A 14,468-nucleotide genomic window follows, 5' to 3' on the forward strand; every position below is an offset into this window, starting at 1 on the left:
ACTCCCAATAAGACCTCATCTTCACAGACATGTCACCAACAGTTGCAATCTGACTTCTGAGGTAATGTAACTATTCAGCAACAAGTAAACTGAATGGTCCAAAGCCTGTGCAAATTCAGTCTTCTACCGTGAGTACATCAAGGGAAAATACAAGAGGCTGGAGTGGAATCACTGCCCATCTATGAGAAACATACTTCAGTTAGCCAAAGACTTCCACTTTGGGTCTATCCGGGATAGTATCTTTCAGGAAGCAGAAATGGTTATCATCCACAGACAGAAATTTCAGTTTTTAGCTTCTCAAGTTCTGATGGAGGAGCTCCATGTGGCCCCAAGTATACATTCTCTATCTGTATCTTGTCCTTGTATGGTGTTCCTTTGAAGGCGCTATTCTTCTCTTTGACGTCGGAACTTCCCTTTCCAGCCTTTAAACTAGGTATTTCAAAATCATCTGCGTCCCAGTCTTGTTCGACAGGTTCGGCGACAGGCATGTGAATCTTCAGCTCAAACGCTCAAACTGACTTTCATGATCGTGAGGATCCAGCAAATCATTTTTGGGTACCTTTAGCACTCAATACAACCCCCTTGCTTCCCATGATTCACCGAAAAACTCTCTCTTCTTTTCTGGATTCCCTAAAACTCCTTTCTTTTCGTTGCTGCCCTTCATGAGATTCGTTTCCTCCCTTTCTCAACTTTAGCCCTTTTCCCTCTATAAAGAGGACTTCCCGTATTATCTCTGCTTTTCCCTCCTTCTTCTCTGATCACCATGTTCTCTCTCTCCTCCTAAAAAAAACTTCACCTTTTCAAAAAAAACAACGACCTTCCCCACTCCGTGTTTTTCTGCACTCCTCTCCATTAAGCCCTTTCAAAAATAGTCCTCTTCATTTCTAGTGTAAGTAATGCTTCCCACCATTGTTGCATCAATTGCCACAAAAACCATCTTAAACAATCAACTTTCTTTTCTACGAGAATATCCTTACATAAACCAAATCCTTTCCAAATTCCTTGCTGTTGACGATATTGATTACACGCTTATTGTCTATGAAAACATTGCAATATTTGCTATTCACAGCAATAGGATTGACCGTGTACAGATGACCAGGCACCATGATATTCTTTCCAATGACTCCACTGATTGGCATGTGAAACCGATGGTAATCCTATGTGAGCATCTGCATGTAATGCTCGGAAAATTCCCCAAGAAACTTTTCTTGGTTTCCCATCCATGCTCATAACATCTTCCTTCTTAATGAGGGCACCACATGCATGAAATGTGATCTTAAATGTCTACTGATTTGAGAAAATGCCCTCCTCTTGCATCTGTTTGTATAGTTGTAATGTATTCTCTCCTTGACCCTGTTCAACATAGACTGAAAGCAACCCTTCATGCTCGCCACTATACTCATACGCAGAAAATAAATGTAAACACAACAACTAGGTATGTACAAAGTATCAAATCACACACACAACTTTCGGGTGGTTTTCACACCTCGAATGCGCAGCAATACGACACCGTCTTGGATGTACTTATGGCATGTATGTTGCTTATGTCTGACCGGTCTTGACATGCTTAGCCTATGCCATTACTACATTCTAGTTACATTGTTTGGAGCCTATTGCTACTGGAGACCTTGGATTCCTGGAGCTTACTTGAGCTATTTATTGGATTGCCAGAGTTGTATCTTGGGATGTACTTGATGTCTTACATGCTTATGGATGCTACATACGGATGCTCTACAGCCTACATGTTCAGGATGTACCATTGATGCTTGATCTTGGACACTAGTCACTGGTGCCTGTACATGCTTTGTTCGAGCTTTGTTGCTTGATATTTACGGCTTTTGTGCCAGTGGGAGTGTCTTTAGCCATTGAGCAGGCGGTCTATGCTCTTTGAGCTTTTGAGACTATTTGGGATCTTTTGCCCTTTAGGATGATGCATGGTTCATATGTCTTGGTTCCTCTAATGCTTATGAGCTGACTCTTTGCTTTGGGTCCCTCTCTTTGTGAGCTAACACCTACTTGTGTCAAGTCTTGGTAGTGGCAGAAACACTTTGCCCCGTTGATTGGGGGGTGTGCCTACTCACTGGTAGATATTTGTATGACATGTTTGGGTGTTGGATTCATGCTTATCGATTGCCATATGCCTATGTTATGCGCGCATGATGCCAGTTTTGGTCTTGGCAGTATCTGATTGACTTGGGATCTGATTTTGGCACTGTTAGCTCTCATTTACTGAAATCTGTAATTTATTACAGCAAGCATATATGTATGGACTGACATGAATTTTTCATGCTGAAATATTCTGAAATGATGTACTTTCACTAGTACTTAGTGGGCAACAGCTTTGATTACACTTTTGTCACCATTTTCTCTCTATTTTGGTGATTGTTTGGTAATTTCCTGTAGTAAACAACAAGCAGTTTTGAACTGCCTATAGTCTTCTAGCCTACATTATGACGAGTTCATCCACTGAACATGCTATTTTCAACATCACTAAGCTTGATGGTACGAATTACTCTTATTGAAAGAGCTAGATTTGGCAGGTGTTGGTGCGAGAATCGCAGATCAAACCTTTGAGGTTGAGCGGGCATCTGCCTACAACTATGCCAGATGAGGAATGGCTTGAGCTTGATGAGTCATGCAAGTCCACTATTGTATTATCTCTCACAGAACAGGTTCATTACAATGTATTTAAGGAAGAACATAGTGCATGGCAATTGTGGGATAAAATCAAGAACCTCTATGACAAGACAAGTCCATCGAGTCAAATGTTCTGTAGGAAGAGGTTAACCGTAAGAATTTGGATGCCTCTCGTGTGTCGCATGCTATGACAATTAGAGGCAGGAATGATGGATATGGAAAGCATGACAGTGCCAGTGGCAGTGGCCGTGGATGGGATTCTCAGAAATCTCGGTCCAAGTCTCGTGGGAAGTCACGTAGCAAATCCCATGGCAGGAATGCAGATGTTACTTGTCACCATTGTGGCAAAAAGGGCCATATTAGGCCACAATGCCATGAATTGCACAATGAAAGGCGCAAAGATAAGGGGAAAGACAAAGTGCAGGATAAGTCTTTTGATCACAGCATAGTGCCTGCAAAGTCTAGTGTTAAAATTGAAGAGATCAATGTTATGCAGCCTGAGGATGTTGATGATGATTATATCCTTGCAGCTTCTTCTAGTGCTTCGCAGATGACAGAGATACACTCTATGTATGCACAGTGTTGGCTCTTGGACTCAGGTGCGTCCTTTCATGTGACACCTTGCCGAGAGTGGTTTCATTCATACCGTACTGTTTCGGGTTCTGTGCGCTTGGGTGATGACAACTCTCTTGATATTGTGGGAATTGGTGATGTTAGGTTGCAGTTTCCTTTTGGTAGCAGTTTTGTTATGCAGGATGTACGTCATGTACGTGCTTTGGCACGCAGTCTCATGTCAGCTGGGCAGCTTGATGATGCAGGTTATCATGTATCTTTTGGAGACTCTGCATGGAAGATCACTCGTGGCAGACTTGTGATTACGAGAGGTGCCAAGGCTGGCAGCCTATATCCCTTGATTGTACCCATTTCTTTCCTTGATCATGTTTTGTCTGTGGGTTCTATCCCACATGTATCTCTTTGGCATGCCCGTTTGGGCCATATGTCTTTGAAGGGAATGAAAATACTTTCTGGTTTGCAGTACTTACCGCCCCTTGATTATGCATGTTTTGATTCATGTGAGCATTGTCTTTATGGCAGGCAAACTAGGTCTACACATAAAAAGTTTGGTAGGCCACACATGAGTGAGCCCTTGGCATTAGTACATTCGGATGTCTATGGCCCCATGCCTTGTCAGTCTATGGGTGGTGCCAAGTATTTTGTTACTTTCATAGATGATTTTTCACGAAAAGTTTGGACTTATCCCATTAAGCTGAAATCCGATGTCTTGGTTGTGTTTCAAAGATGGCTTGCATTGGTTGAGAACCAATCTAGGTATAGGCTAAAATGCGTAAGCATAGATAATGGGGGTGAGTATGTCTCACGTGCTTTTGAGCAGTTATGTGATGAGAGGGGTATTAAGCATCAGTTGACCACCCCCTACACCGCCCCAGAATGGTTTGGCTGACCGGATGAATAGAACCATCCAGGAGCATGCACGCAGTATGCTTAGCCATACAGGCCTACCACAGAGCTTTTGGGCTGAGGTAGTTAGTACAGTTGTACATGTCATAAACAGATCACCTTCTAGTGGTTTGGATTTCCAAGTTGCAGGGGAGATATGGACTAGAAAACCTCCCTCTTATGCGCATCTCCGTGTCTTTTGATGTGAGGCATTTTGCCATGTGCCCTGGGACAAGAGAAGTAAGCTGGATCCTAAAAGTGTCAAATGAATTTTCCTTGGTTATGGGGATGTAGGCGAGATGGATTACCATCTCTCTAGGATCCGTAGGCGTGGAAAGTCATCTGCAGTCATGATGTAGTCTTCCATGAAGACGAGATGCATCAGCAGCCTGAGAGAGTTGTTGATATCCACAGGGTCATATTTTAGGAGGAGCCGAGAGCTCCCACACAGCCAGCTGGACAGCCCTATAGCTGCAGTAGATGCTCATGGTCAGGGTGTTGGAGGGGTAGCTGGGCAGGCAGCAGAGCCTACTGTGAAACAATTTACTAGAGACAGACGTCCACCTGATAGATTTCAGCCCTCGATGCATTATGTCCTGGTTACAAATGTAGGAGAGCCTTTCACTTATGATGAGGCTATGCGCAGGGGTGACAGTCACTCCTGGGAGAGGGCTATGCAGTCTGAGATAAACTCCTTGCATAAGAATGAGACTTGGGATTTGGTTTCCTTGCCTAAGGGCAAGAAGGCTTTGCCATGCAAGTGGGTGTACAAGCTAAAAAGTACCCCTGGACACCCCAAGACGGCATACAAGGCTAGATTGGTAGCAAAGGGTTTTAAGCAGGAGCATGGTGTTGACTTTGATGAGGTCTTTTCTCATGTGATTAAGATGACCACCTTGCACTTAGTCTTGGCTTTGGTTTCTCAGCTTGACTTGGATTTATACCAGATGGATGTCAAGATGGATTTCTTACATGGAGACTTGCATGATGAGATTTATATGGAGTAGCCTAAGGGCTTTGTAGAACCTGGCAGGGAGCACCTGGTGTGCAAATTGAAGAAAAGTCTTTATGGCTTGAAACAGGCACCTAGGGAGTGGTATCATAAGTTTGATGCCTTTATACAGTCACAGGGCTACAGCAGGAGTGCTATGGATCAGTGTCTTTACACGAAGAAAGCCCGTGATGGTTCTTTATTGATTTTGGTACTCTATGTGGATGATATGCTAATAGTAGAGAAAGCTCATGATGAGCTAGATGCTCTTAAGGCTCATCTCAAGAAGAGCTTTGAGATGATAGGTCTGGGATAGGCCGCTCATATACTTGGTATGCGCATTAGACACGATAGGCATCAGGGACTCCTCTACTTGTCACAGAGGGAGTACATTCATAAAGTCCTTCAGCGCTTCCGCATGCAGGACGTAAAGCTTATTGACTGTCCATTGCCTTCTTATGTGAAGGTATCATAGGCTGATTGTCCATAGAGATAGATGAGCAGAAGGCCGAGATGGCCAAGATTTCCTATGCATCCGTAGTGGGCAGTCTTATGTATGCCATGATAGCCACTTGTCTAGATATTGCCTCTCCTTATACTAAGGAATGTGAAAGTGACACTACCTAGTCAAATTAGAAGTGGAGTATGTCATTTTTAACACATGTGAGTAAATAGGTGATGATGTAAAAAAGAAAGAGAGGAGAAGGTGTGGTGCAATATGAAATAAATAATTGCAGAAACTAATATTTAGAGTTACAACTAATAGATTCTAGCACAAAATAGTAGGGGGGGCCATGCACACATAAGTGAAAGGATAATGGTAGTGATGATGTAGGAAGAGAAAGAGGAGGGGGTGTGGAGAAGATAATGGTACGGAGGGTTTGGGATAGTAAAATGTGGAGATTTGGGATAATGAAGAGATACTGGATATGAGTGGAACAGGGTGATGGTATAATGAACTGTGGAGCAAGGAGGGTGATGAAGTTTGGAGATGGATGGGGGAATGATGAAGGAGAGAAAGAGAATAGAGGTGGACGAGAATGATACTAGCATGGAGTATTTGTATCCTCCCTTAAAGACTCAAAAGGATCCTCTTTTTACTAGGCACTTGGATAGATTATATTATGTGTTAATCCCAATTAATCAAGTATAATCTTGATGGATTATAGCCCTAAATTGGATGATGCACTAGATGGTAGTGCATGAAGTCTTCCTTCATAATGCATTTTATAGTCTTGCATATATAAGTCTTCATAGTCAAGCTTCGTAGAGAAAATAATAAGAAAATGAAAAGTAAACTACAAAGGTCAAAAAATGTGAGAAAAAGTTGTGTGTGTGTATTACTAGTATAGTGTAAGGTGTTATAATATAGAGTGAATAATTTTACAAGGGTTTGAGTCAAGAGAATGTGAGAAGGTGTATACTTTTCTTACAATATATTATCATCATCCAAAGAGAAAAGAAACTTACTTTGAAGAGAGATTTATGGAAGAAAATGCTTTAAATAATAATTAAGTGAAGTCTAAGATGTGACCTTTGTTACGATCCTCTTGAAAAATGTGAGAAAGATTTGTGTGTGTGCATTACTAGTATAATGTGAGATTTTACAATATGGATTGGATAATTTTACAACGGTTTGAGTAGAGAGAATATGAGAAGATATATATATACTTTGTTTATAATATGTTCTCATCCTCCAAAAGAAAAAGAAACTCACTTTGTAGAGAGATATATGGAGGAAAAGGCTTTGAATAATTAAGAAGAGTCTAACATCTCTATCATTGTAGATGTGGCCTTTATTATGAATCCTCTTATGTAGATGTGGCCTCTATCATTGTAGATGTGGCCTTTATTATGAATCCTCTTATGTACAAATATATTATTGTCTTTTCTTCTTTTGGTGAACCAAAGCTTTTTCCATGTATGTACCATTTATAAAACTCCAAATATTAAAAAAATAAAAATATCATAATGAATTTAATAATAGGCTAGAAAAAGTGAGATGAGCAAAATATAAGAGAGAAGAAAAAGAAAATCGAGTGTATACAATACACATGAGAATTATTGGAGCATTTTCTTAAAATACTCAAAAATATATGTATCCAAGCTTGAACCCACCTCCATCTTTCATATTTAAAGATCTTGCTCCAAGTAACTAACAAGTTTGAATTTTTTATAGAAGGGGTTATCATACTTTCTTGTCCTCGTGTCGACTTCCTTACCTCCTTGTATGCTTGGTACCATTTCTTTAAATGTGAGGACACTCTTATGCACTACTCCAAGATTTTTTAAAATATCATGTGGTCCATCTCCAAATCCATCAGCTCAATGATAGAATTATTATAGATAAATATTTTCAAAGAGGATTACTTTTAGATAAATATTCCCAAAGAAATTTATTTCAAGAAAGAAATTTTCTAAGGAAAAAATATATCTATCTTATTTGGTAAAAAATATGCAAGCCTTTACAAACTTTGGTTCCTATAGAAGGATCAAACTACATGCCCAAAAGCAATGTACACCTTACAAAATTATAAGAGAAGGTTCACATGGAAAGAATAAAATGTTGTGAAATACACCCATCATATTTATTCCTCTCCTTAAGCTAGAGCTATTCATGCCTCTAACATTGCCTTTATGTTTATTTTGGTGTCAATAGCCTCACAAGGTCTTCTTCTCGTGAAGACACACAATGGTGGAAGACCCTACATTAATACAGTTTCAATATCTAGTCATTTACTTGGGTTTTATGCATCTTGCCCAAGATGTCCTATAGCTAATAGCTGCCATTAAAGTACCTATCTAGTATAACAGAAAGTCCTTTTCATTTGGCTTCAAACTTTCCATCCTTCTTATTATTGTACCTAAGCACAAGATACACTTTCATAATTTCCTTATTTGAGAGCTTATCATTGAACTTCTTTATTTTTTTCCATGCTTGGGTCGCATAATATTAGATTGTCTTTTCCTTGTCTTATTACAATCTTTCAACATTTAGAGTGCATTGTTTTATTTTCTCATTGGGTCTAAGATTATTTCTCTCTAGCGCGTTGGTTGTATCTCAATGGGCAAGAGTGCCTCTTGGTTATAGACCAAATAAAGTGGAGTAAACCTATTTAGTGATGATTTTATAAATCATTACATTAACCTTCTCTGCTAATCCATTGCTTTGGGGATAATAAGGAGTAGAATACCTATGCTAGATGCCTAGTCTCTCCATGAGGTCTTTTACAAGGTCTTCACGAAAGCCTACTCCCCTATTTGAAATAATCTCTAGTGGAGTTCCAAATCTGAAACAAACAAATGGATTCAAAAATAAAATTTCCTACTTTGGTGATGATCCTTCTTGTAGCAATATCTTATGCCTATCTCATCATGTGGTCCACTCCCACTTATCTATTTCTTTTGAGCTACATGGAAGAGAGCCAGTTGCATCAATATAATACTTTTCAAATGGCGCATATGATTTAACAAAGATTTGAGGTTCGTGAGTGAGATTCCTTGGCCCTAGTCTTTGGCATGCACCACAAGCCTTGCACCAGAATTTAACATCCTAATGTAGAACTGGCCAAACATATCCTGCTTTGAGTATTTTCCTACTAATGATATCATTGGAAAAATGGCCATTGCATACTCTATCATAGCAATGCTTCCAAAATGTTACTAATTTCATTGTAAAATGATGTCTTTGTTAAGTGATCTAGATGCTCTCATATCTCCTAAAAATAAATAATGTCTTGTAGATGTTCACTATCTTGAAACTTAGGATCTTGTAGGTATGTAACTTCCATGGGGGGTTCACTCATAATAAAGAAGACATGTCACCTGCATGCAAGGATGTCTAAAAAACCCCTATTTATGAAGCTTGTAAGAGTAATATACCCCCCTATTTAAGCTTATAAGATATGTACATGTATGACTTTTTATGTATCATGTTTCTTAAATGTAAGTCTTCATAGAACATATACTAACTTTCTTTTTAAAAGTCAGAATTATCCTAAGCAATTAAAAGTATCAAAATGGTCATATCACAAAGTGATTTATGTAGTGGCACTTAGATACCATCGAAGTATGTGTCGCAATGTTTTTGAGTGCCCATGCCCCCTTACCACATGAGGAGAGAGAGTAGGTGAATTAAACCCCTTTATACTTAAAGTGACTACACCAAGCAGACACCAAGCTCTCTTTGGAAGAAGGGGAGTTGAATCTCTCTACCAAAAACATGGGAGAGTGCCAACTCCCCCCTCCCACACTATGATTAATTCAATAACCCTACTATGTGAGGGTTTAGGGTTTTAACCTTACTTGTCAAGGTCTCTTGTATGCCATGGAGAAACCAATCTATGAAGAGAGGTGATCAAATGCAACCCCCCCTTCTTTTTTCCCTCTATCCCCTCCTTAAATTTAAGTTCAATATAGGAAATTAAAAGGGGTCTACCTCTAATGTATATGCTTAAGTGTCCCCTTTCAAAAACCCCCCTCCCTTACACTCACGTGATACCATACAACATCTATAGTGAACCCCCCGGGGTAACTCCTACCATCTAATCTTCCATTTTTGACTAGCCAAGGCATCTTTCAATCTGATTCTTATCTCTTAGAATAAAATATACCTCTATATCTTTAAATTACTTCATAAGACTTATCATTTCCCTTAATCTAGTGGCAAAAATTCCACTCTTACAATGCTGAAAGTGGTCATAGAAACTATTGTTATCTACACTTGTGGATAAGAGAGGACATGCAAATGAAGGTCTATTCTTTAGGGCATGTGTGAATGCAATCTAAGCCTTCCTCCTTTCCTATATCAAGGATCCAAGAGCCACTCCCACATATCGAGATATGTGGAGATGGCTTAGTTGTATTTGAACAACTTAATAAGCAAGGAGCATCTTCTTTGCATATAGCCTATCTTTGAGTCTCTCTCAAGTGTGTATGTTCTTGATTGATCTCTAGCATGATTAGTGTCTTCTTGAGCTTGTCATTTCGGTTTGTTTCCTTGTATTCTTAAGCACACTCACAAATTATTACATGATATCATAGCAATGATCCTATATGTATTTTCTCATTCTTGATCATAAGCCTTTTGTCAAGTGTATAAGGTGTTTATTGCGAGCTTTACTCACCATGAGCATTTTGCTTGAATGTATGAGACTTTACTTGTAAGGTTAGGTGGATAAAAATGTTGGGCTTGTAAGTTTATGTGGGAGAGTATTTAGTAGCAATCTGTTAATCTCTTCATCATGTGGCTATAAAAAAGACATAACCTTGTAGTTTCATTTTAGTCCACTCACTTCAATCCTTACAATGTCTTACTAGCTTCCATTTGTGTAATATTCCCGCCATAGCACTTCATATCAAGAAACGAATTCAGGCTTGAGACATTTAAAAAATTACTCATCGAGCTATCACACATAAGTGAGTGCATGTAATTTTCTTAATATCAAGTCTTGCATTAAATCAATTCTACAATCCAACATGAGAAGATGCGTCAATGTTCCCAGCCAACAAAAAGCAAAGACACCTTGTGAATAATATTACAATGGCTTGATCATAAATTTTTCAACATTATATTTGATTTAGAATTTCCAATTCCATTTAATGTGTCAAAGATCACATTGATTTCATAACCGCAAGACAAATCACAAAATTCTTAATCGGTAGACGAAGAACGTGCAAGAATGAGCATGATATTAAGGAAGTTTAGTATCAAAGAGTATGACATGACTTTATTAACTAAATAAGTCATAAGATAAGTTGTCCAAAAACCACCGGATGAAGTCGTTTCGAAGAAAAAAAAAAATTAAAAAACAAGCCAAATTCCATGACCTTTTTATGCCTAGAGCGAGAGAAAACATAAAATAATAATCCCCATGCCACCATCCAATAGGTAGGCAATCAAAATGCATTTTAAAAAAAACTCAATTGGATCTTGATAAGTAGCCAAAAGAATGAGTTGACTACATGCTCCCCCTTATGCCTATAAATAGCCATGCTTCCTCTTAATAAGTAGCCAAAAGAATGAGTCAACTCCATGCTCCCCCTTATGCCTATAAATGCACCCCCTGTCCTTCACAAGAAAAGCAAGAAGGAAGACCTCTTGATGATGGAAAATTTTCCCTACTTCTTTTATCCATCGAAGCTTTGAAGCTTGAAAGAGAAAGTATCCCCTTCCTCTTCATGTTGACTAAGAGAGAGAGTGAGTGAAAGAGAGATTCATAGGCCATCATATTGTGGAAATTGGAGAGTAAGAGAGTGTGGGAGAGAGATAGGCCTTCTCAAATGTTAGGGATAGATGCAATTTTGATCCCCTCTTGCTAAACTTCTATCTCATTTTCAGTTTCTCTACCCCCTGTTATGCATTCATCCCATATGACCATACCGTTAAGCATAATGCTTGTGAAATTTTTTTGGACGACCACCAACTCTCCTGAACTACCATGTCAATTTTGCTTGACATTCGATGGCTCTGTGAGGTCACAAAAATTCAAAAAGCCCATTTGAAGCAAGAGAATCAAGGAATGCAACCGATGGAGAAAATGACACGGTAGGAATTGGTGAAACCCCCATTGACAACAAACCTAAGAGACGTAACATCTCGTAAGTTTGGAAAAAATTAATGTTTTATAAGCTTATCGCTTTATTTGGCTTTAAAATATTATAAATGCATTCTAATGAAAATGCAGAAATAACTTCCGCTCACGAAAAAAATCTAAGTAATATAATAATTAACTATTTAATAAAAAGACTCTTTCACTTGGAAAAGGAGTATATGCCTATCATTAAGAAAATATCTTAATTATGGTTTATTTCATTATATTTATTAGTATTTTATTAATGATACATAATCAAAATAACAAAAAAATGCTAGACATTGATAGAAAAGGAAATATTTTATAATTTTTCCTTGAAAATGATTTTCTTTATTTTATTTTACTTATGATAAATAGATACATATAAATTTTATAATCACTCATAGAAAATTATTTAGATAAAATCATAAAATAATCAATGCATTAAATCAATAAAAATTTACATAAGAAAATATGTACTAGACACACATAAATTAGATATGTGAAAATATAAATCAATGTATGAAAGATTTTAAAAAATAACACTTACGATTTTTTCATTGCTTAGAATAAAGTTTTTAGAAAAACAATTATCATTACACTTAGGTTATAACTAAATGAAAATTAATCTTTCTAGATAACATTGAAAGTTCGGCATTAGACATCGTCGATTAAACCATAGAATATGATTACAATAAAATAAAAATTATTTTCTTACTGAAAACACAAGCAATGTTAATATAAACAATTATATTAATGAGAGCATCAATATCATGAGTTGACGCCCGTATGAGTCAACAAGAGAACCTAACCTAAAATATCAAGAGTGTTGAAGCAAAAACAACTATGAAATACTCGACAACCCTAAAATTATCAATATCACAAAATTAAATAAATATCAGAAGCTAGTAGTTCTTGTTGGACATTGATAAGAATTTGACAATACAAATTCTAAAGTCTAAACAGACTTGGAAAAGCATTTGAAATTGTGTTAAGCATAGGTTAGGGCAGGGTAGCACATGAACTGCCTACCATAGGTATAAATGCCCATATTATCTTTTAGGGTGAAAATACTAAATTTTTCATAAGGATAAAATAGATTTCAGATTTGTGAAATAACTTGTAGATCTCAAAAAAGAGTTGCAAGTAGAGAAGTAAAACCCTAAGAATAAGGTGGGACCTTAAAAGAGAAACCCTAGATTTGGGTAGGGCTGCTTCGTATGCTAAAAACACTTGTTGCTATTTCTTTTTTATTTATGCATGCATTAATGGATTCATAGGAAAGATTGATTGTGCTTGTAGTAGATAGATCTGATTGTAAATATATAATCAGGATAATAAGAGAAAAGATCTTGCTATGCCTCCCCCATGGTTAGATAAGGAACCCTGCTCCAAGGGGATTATTTTGTACTGCCACAACAAGGAGCTTTGGACTGGCCCTGATAGCAAAATGTCGCTCAGTGAGAAATCCATTAGGCAGGAGGAGGCGGGAGTGCCAGGGGGCTCTAGCCATAAATCTCTCAATCACTCCTAAGAATTGCCTAACCCTCATAAGAATCAGGATGGGATCCTGGAATCCCCGATATTAGTGAAGGGACGAAAATATTGGAGGGTTTCTTTTCTCCTGCACAGATAGAATGGATTTTTGGATGAATGGAGGTTTATCTTTTGCATAGACAAAAGGGGAAAATCATTGTAAATAACTTTGCAAAATATGTCTTGCCAAAAGACTATTTTCTCTATCCTTGTGTTATGCCCCAAAAATTACGCAAAGGAACCTTTGATAATGGGCTAATTAACGAAGTTGCTTTCATATTTCATAACTTAATGTGATAGATAATTAGAAAACTACAGAAAACCATTTGTGAAAAGTGGGTGGGTGATATCCCTAACAGATCCATCCTACGAATGGGTGGTCTAAATAAGCTAGGAGCTTCTCTCAAGAGATTGAACGAAATGTTAATTAGCAAAACTTTGGTAGAGTCGAGCGTTGGCTTACCTAGGGTCAGGTCTTAAAACCTTGATCAATAATTATCTTAGGGAAAAGGTGTAGCAGCTATGTCAGAACTCCATTAAGGTTCCCTAAATCCTAACCAATTGTTTGCTGGAAAAAAGTATTACACTCCATGAACCAAGGGTAACTACGATTGCTCCAATTAGACAAGAAGCCCTTGTAGGACATCTCTGATGGAGCTAGCTAATGCATTAAGACCTCAGTTGTCAAATTAGAACCCCGAGCTTGCAAGTTGAACCTCGTGGAGACAATCGATACCTTCCGTTACAGGGTGAAATCTGGGAAACCTAGATGATAGACCCTGTGCATTTTTGCAAGTGCCAGGCGAAGCCATCTAGGATAGTTCCTCGATGAACCACTAAAACATGCTGCCAAGGAATTGTTAGGTAGGCACATGACACGTGGTAGTAGAGCATAATTGAAATAAAAAAAATCTATGGTTTTTAAGACCAACTGTTCTAAGTAATAATCAGCCTGCTAATTGTTAAAAGGGATTAACTTTGGCAAAATAAGGAAGCTTCGAACTAGTTCCTTGTTTTTCAAGCAATGTACACATATACACTGAACTCCACGGATGACAAGTGGAGAAGAGAAATGATGAGGATACTCAATCGCCTATACGATCCATCCCCTGTAAATCACGAAATAAGATGGTTTTGGGATGAGCATTATTGTTACATTGAGGTTGATTGATTCTTTAACATCTAGACTAATCCGAAATGCCTTGAATGGATGGAAAATTTAAAAGTAGTTGAGGCCTTTATCTTTTATCCATCCAGAAGGAATCCACTTATGA

General features: G+C 38.0%; 1 pseudogene; it reads left to right on the forward strand.

The window, feature by feature from the left end:
• Positions 1-896: 896 nt before the first annotated feature.
• Positions 897-14,468, forward strand: part of LOC148030970 (2-Cys peroxiredoxin BAS1, chloroplastic pseudogene) — a 34,670-nt pseudogene continuing 21,098 nt past the window's right edge.

Source organism: Lygodium microphyllum, chromosome 9, assembly GCF_053477565.2.
Source record: "Lygodium microphyllum isolate KBCC chromosome 9, Lygodium_microphyllum_v1.1.10, whole genome shotgun sequence".
NCBI classification, from domain to species: domain Eukaryota; kingdom Viridiplantae; phylum Streptophyta; class Polypodiopsida; order Schizaeales; family Lygodiaceae; genus Lygodium; species Lygodium microphyllum.